Source organism: Dendrobium catenatum, unplaced genomic scaffold (assembly GCF_001605985.2).
Source record: "Dendrobium catenatum unplaced genomic scaffold, ASM160598v2 fragScaff_scaffold_1497, whole genome shotgun sequence".
Taxonomy (NCBI): domain Eukaryota; kingdom Viridiplantae; phylum Streptophyta; class Magnoliopsida; order Asparagales; family Orchidaceae; genus Dendrobium; species Dendrobium catenatum.
Window position 1 is genome coordinate 1026424 of NW_021319959.1, and position 6453 is coordinate 1032876.

Below are 6453 nucleotides of genomic sequence, written 5' to 3' on the forward strand. Positions count from 1 at the left end.
AATTTTGAAGAACATGGGAGGAACGCTATTGATAATCAAGTTATTCCAAATATAATCACCCAACCTAGCATGGTTAGCACAATAATCGGCTAACTTATTACAACCTCTATTCTTTTTTTTTTTTTTGAAGAAATGCAAATAGCATTAATAATAAAAAAAAGATCCTAAGAACAAGGCCTAAAGCAAACCTAAAGAGTCGCATTCCTCCTTCAAGCAAAACAGGAATGAAGGAGGAATATCTTGCATACCAATGTTCTCCCAAGTGAACAAACTCTTTAAAGACAAATTAGCACATATATCCGCTAATTTGTTACAACATCTTTTACTAAAAGAAAACATAACCTGATTGAAATCAAGAAGGAATGAGAATTTCTCTTCAATGCGTTTACTAACCTTCCAATTCTTCATAGCCGGTTGAAGAAGATTGATAATGTTGAAATTATCTCCTTCAATAATGATTCCTTGGGCTTCATACATCCAATCACGAAATATATACTTCAAGTGAAGAATTGCCATCAATTCAATTTGAGCAATATCCCAATGCATAATATTTATTCCAAAAGCTATAAGGAATCTACCTTTCTCATCTCTTATTACACCTCCAAATACAGCCACATTGCTTGATAAGATAGAAGCATCTACATTTAATTTAATCCAACTGGTTGGAGGAGGATACCAAGAGTAAAATAGCTTACGCTGGTTAGTATCCCAGTTTTCTGGAACTTGATTAAAAAAATTGCTGAATGTAGATGTAGAAACCACATAGGATGCCAAGAAATTATTGGAGTCTTCTATGCCATCATGAATCAATTTACATCTACTTTTCCACACTAGCCAAGTAGACGTACTATACATATTGGCAATGATAGAATTTTTTCCCACAAGCTTCTTTAAACCTTCAAAACAATCTTGCAAATTGTTGAAGATAGGAACTTGGAATCCCCATTTATTGAGCAAAAAGATTACTTCATGAAGCTTTGAACAATTACCTGCTATATGCCATTCATTCTCGTCTTCCATACATCCCCTCGGGCAACCTGAGAGATTGCTCAATTTCCTTCTAACTAGAAAATCATTAGAAGGTAAGCCGTCATTGTACAGCCTCCACCAGAACTGCTCAATCTTCGGTCTCAACTTTAGTTTCTTCATCCAGCTCCATATCGAACCATCATCATTTTTATGGGAAGCTGATTGAAAAACCAGAGCAGCAATAGATTTTCTTGAGAATTTAGAATTAAGCTCAATGCTATCCAGTCCTTTTCCGACTTGAATTGGAACTTGAAGAATAAGCTCCCTCAGATGTTCCCCAAATGTATTTTGAATCAGATCAGAATTCCACTTCCCATTAGAAATGAAATAGCTCAGTTTTAATTCACTGTTCACAGAATAGTTTACAAATGTTGGCCATCTTGCTAAGCTTCTATCCATAATCCAGCTATCAAACATCCAGTTAATAGAATTCCCATTAGAAACATTCCATCTAACAATGTTTCTAAGATATTGAGCTCCCATAGTGATGATTTTCCACGTCGAAGAGCAATCTCTTTTCATTGGAGTTAACCAGACGTCGTCACCATATTTTGCTCTTAAAATTTGATTCAGCATTGTAGAAGGCTTTGTACAGAAATTCCATGCTAGTTTGGCCCGTAAAGGACCAATCCTCGACACAGCAGAGAATAGCCCTCTACCTCCTTCTTCCTTGGTTTTGCATAACTTTTTCCAAGAAGCATAGTGAATACCTGTATTGTCATTGTTCTTTTTCCTATATTGTCATTGTTCTTTTTCCACAAAAAGCTTCTACACATTTTGTCAAATTCATTCAAAATGCTTAAGGGAACTAGGGAGATAGACGTTAAGAACATAGGAAGGGAGAGGAAAGCAGATTTAATGAGAACCATCTTGCCTTCCAAAGATATGAATTTTTGTCCCCAAATGTTTAATCTATTAGCTGCCACTTCCATGAGTCTAGAGAAATCCGAAGATACCATCCTCCTCAATGTCATCTTTACCCCAAGATAATTCATTTCTTTGACTGCATTGAATTTAAGAAGTTTGGAAATTCTCTTTTTAGTTCTATGGTTAGTAAACTTGCCAAAAATAACCATAGACTTCTCCTTGTTAACTTTTTGCCCCGACCATAAGCAGTAATTATTAATGATAGTTTTCAAATAATTAATAACTTTGCTATTACATTCAGAGAAAATCAAAATATCATCCGCATAAAGCAAATGGGATACTCTAGGAGCCTTGGGAGAAATAGAAATCCCTATATCACCTTTCCTACCATTAAGAGCATCTGAAAGGATTTGGGAGCAAAGAATAAACAAATAAGGGGATAAAGGGCAACCTTGCCTAAATCCACTTTTTCCATAAATCCAATCTGAATAACCAATTCCAATCTACTCAAGAGCATCTTTGCAATAATTTTATAAATGGTCAAACATAAGCTAATAGGTCGATAATTTGTTACCTCTTGAGGATTTTGAATTTTCGGAATCAATACTATAATGGTTTCCTTCCACGATATTGGCATATCTCCAGAAACCATAAAGTGATTCACTGCTAACCAAATATCTTCGGAAATCAGATTCCAGAAATTTTTCAGGAAGGAAAATGTGATCCCGTCCACTCCAGGTGCAATATTGCAACCAGAATTTTGAATGATAGCATGAAGCTCCTCCCTCGTGAATTCAGCATCCAAAATAGCTTGATCATTCTCATTGATTACAGCTCCAGGATTCGGCCATCCTTCAATTAAACAGTTTCTATGCTTCCATTTTAGTTGGAAAAAATCAGAAAAAACTTCCTGAATTTCATTAGCATCCTCCGTGATCTTCCCTTCCTTGGTTTTAATGTGACTAATCCAGTTGTTGTTTTTCCTAGCATTAGCAAAAGCATGAAAGAAACCCGAATTGCAATCTCCTTCTTCCATCCACCTTGCTTTAGCTCTTTGCCTCCACCAAGTATTTAGTCTAGCAAGAGTTGCATTGAGTTAATTAATTTTGAATCTTAAAATCTGAAGCTTTTCCACAGAAATCCCCATTTCGCCTTCTTCCAATTGCAATTCTTGCATTTCTTCTTTCAATTTGTCCCGAAGAAACGTAAGGTTTTTGAATTTGGCCTTGCTCCAGTAAAAAAGAGATCTAAGAGTTCTTTTGAACTTAACATTTAGAGAATCAGTCGGATTCAATCCAGCAAATTTGTTCCAAGATTTCTTCACAATAGCCTCTGATCCATGATAAGTTGTCCATACGTCTTCATAACGGATATCAGCTTTAATAAACACCGCAGGTTTGAAAATACTTAATAGAATAGGGCAATGATCTGACGCTATGCGAGATATATGTTTCACCTTAGCAAGGTGAATAGAGTTCAAAGCATTGGAATTAATAAGACATCTATCTAGTTTCTCTAGGATCCGAGCACCTCCTGATTTACGGTTACACCAGGTAAATTTAGGACCCATAGATTCACTTCATGTAAATCATTGTTGATCATAAAGTTCTTCAAATCTTTAGCTCCTTGAGATAAATAGAATTTCTTACCACCTCTCTTCTCATCTTGACAAAGAATGCAATTAAAATCCCCTCCTATCATTGTAGGAAGTTCATCTGAGCAATGATTCTCTAGGCATTCCCATAGCTTTTTCCTCTCAGTGGTTTTGGAACTCCCATAAACAGTTGCAATTTTCCAGGTACCTTTATTGTAAATCTGCAGTTTTCCCACTATCAATTGAGAAGACACTTCATCCACTTTGAACGACGCCAGATCCTTTCACCATAGAACTGTTAATCCTCCAGATAATCCTTCTGAGGGGACTAGAAAGTAGTCCCAATTGTTACCCAGCAAAATGCTGATTTGAGATTTCTCCAATGAGTTAACTTTAGTCTCCATCAACCCAACAAAAAAAACTTGGTGGTCTTTAATCACTTCCTTCAAATATAGAGTATCCTCCACCTTCTTGGCTCCTCTACAATTCCAGAAAATCATCGAATTCATTGATTAAAGATGGGAGAAGGTCCCCCAATCTTCTTGCTTCTAGCTCCCCACTTTTTCCTTTCTCTTTCCAATATATTTCCTAATCCCAGAGACTTCAATTCTTTGAGCAATTTCACCTTCTTTCCAGAAGATGAGTTATCAATAGATTCCTTTTCAGTAACATGAGATTCTTTATCATTTGCTTGCTTAAAAGAATTATTTTTATCAAAAACTGCTTCTTCATTTGATACTTTCTGGGATGTTTGTTCAACAATCTCACCTTCTTCTATACAGGCATAATCAATTTTTTCCCTATCTTCATTCATGATTGAACCATCCAAATTTGCAAGTAAATCAAATTTATTGATAGTTCTGAGAGGGGACACATGCCGATTTACCTCAGATTGTTGAATATCTAGAATTTTATTGAGAAGATCTGCTCCATTCTCTCCTTCAATCATTGTTCCCAGTACTGCAACATTTTCTGAAACTTGTTGTGTCTCTTTCAAGGAAGCTCCTTTTGGCATGCCATTTGTTTTTGAATTCTCAACAAAATTTTTCAAAATGTAAATTCTCTTCATAGGAGTAGAGATCCTATTAAAGAACTGACTCTTTTCACCCATTCTTTTGAATCTTCTATTACCATGTTTCACCTGGATCCATGAGTCCTCCTTAATTGGCTTTCTATGTGTTAACAACAGTTTTAACTTGTGACATAAGTTTTCCTGTTTTGAATGCTTCCGATGCATAAGCATTCAATGAGACAGTATCTATCTTAACTTCTGAGCAATTGTTCATTTCATGACCAATTCTACCACATTCCTCACAAATTTTTGAGAAAACTTCATACTCTACCGCCTGAAAAAATTTCCCAGAAATTCCTTCCACCCAAATGCCTTTAGGGAGTTTTATATCTAAGGGAATACGAACACAAATCCGTGCAAATTCCCTTCTACTCCATTGGAACATATTTCCATCAAGAAGGAAAAGTTTTCCCACCATCGAAGCATTTCTGCAAATGTTTACCTCGTCCCAGCATTGAAGAGGTAAATTGGGAAGCCGGATCCACACTGGAGCTGAAACACCTTTGAGAGAATTAGGATTGAATGAAGTGGACCATTTATCCAGACCCACTACTTGTCCTCTTACCCACCAAGGACCGCCAGAAAGAATGTTTTCCACAGCAACTGGATCTTCAAATGAGCAAAGCATCCATCCACATCCCAATCCAGTTAAATGGAACTTCCCAAAACCATTCCACTGTCTTCTTAGATCCAAGCTAACCATATGAAAAGGAATATCATCCCCAAATATCTTCACTACTAAAGCTTTTTCCAGTCTCTTGACATTTTCCAATTCCTTCTCAGCAAGTAGCTTAATACCTTTACCATCCTCTGTTAAAAAGGAACCCAGATTTAGGCTATCAACCTTGATATTCTGCTTCTTATGCCAGACTAAACTGTTCTCCACAAGTTTACGATTGATAGGATCATTCGGAATAACTGGTTCCTTAAGAGTAGACTCCGCGTCATGCCTTTGGAGCAATACCTCATTCATTCTGGATTTTAAATTCGAATGGGGGGAACTTGTCAATTCCTTTCTACTAGGATAAGACGGTAGTGAAGCATAATTCACCTTTTTGATAATTGAGATCCTTGTTCCCTTAGAAGACGAAGCTTCCAGATCGAATTTACCAATAACTTCATTGACCGAAACAGGACTGTTTAATGATTTCAATTTAAACCCAGCATCCTCTGTTCTGATTTCCTTCCCTTTGCCAGATACCACAACGGGAGGAGATTTCTTTTTTAACAAACCACCCTCATTAATCACCAACGGTTTAGCTGACAGATTTTTGAACTTCTTGTTGAATTCGTCCAGCTTGTCCAAACCTCCATTGAAAACTTTAGTAGATTTCTTCACAGGAATTGATAATCCTTTCCTGTAATTAGACCAGGATTCTGATGAGAGAATCCGATTGCGCTCCATACTATCTAGTCAACACCGCCGGCCTTCCGGCTGACCGTCGGATCCACCAGTTGCGGAAGAAGACGCCGAAGAAGATGAAACAAAAAAAAACGGAAAAAATTTTGAATTCCCAGAGTTTCTCTCACTAAGTTTCTCTCACTGGATTTCTCTTGATTAGTTATATTAAAAAAAAATATTACAACCTCTATTCACAAATTGAAAAATGACTTGATTGAAATTCCTAAGAAAGAAAAAATCAAGTAATTCGGAATGATTACTTACAGCTAGGCCCTTTTTAAAAATGTCTTGGATGTGCTTCATAACATTGTAGTTGTCCCCTTCTATAATGATACCTTTAGCTTCATACATCCACTCTTGAGTTATCTTCTTTACAGCCAACAAAGCAGCCAATTCAAGAGACGAGATATCCCCGAGTACACTTTTGAAACCAAAGGAAAATAAAAATCTACCTTTGTAATCTTTAATTACTCCACCAATTCCTGCAGA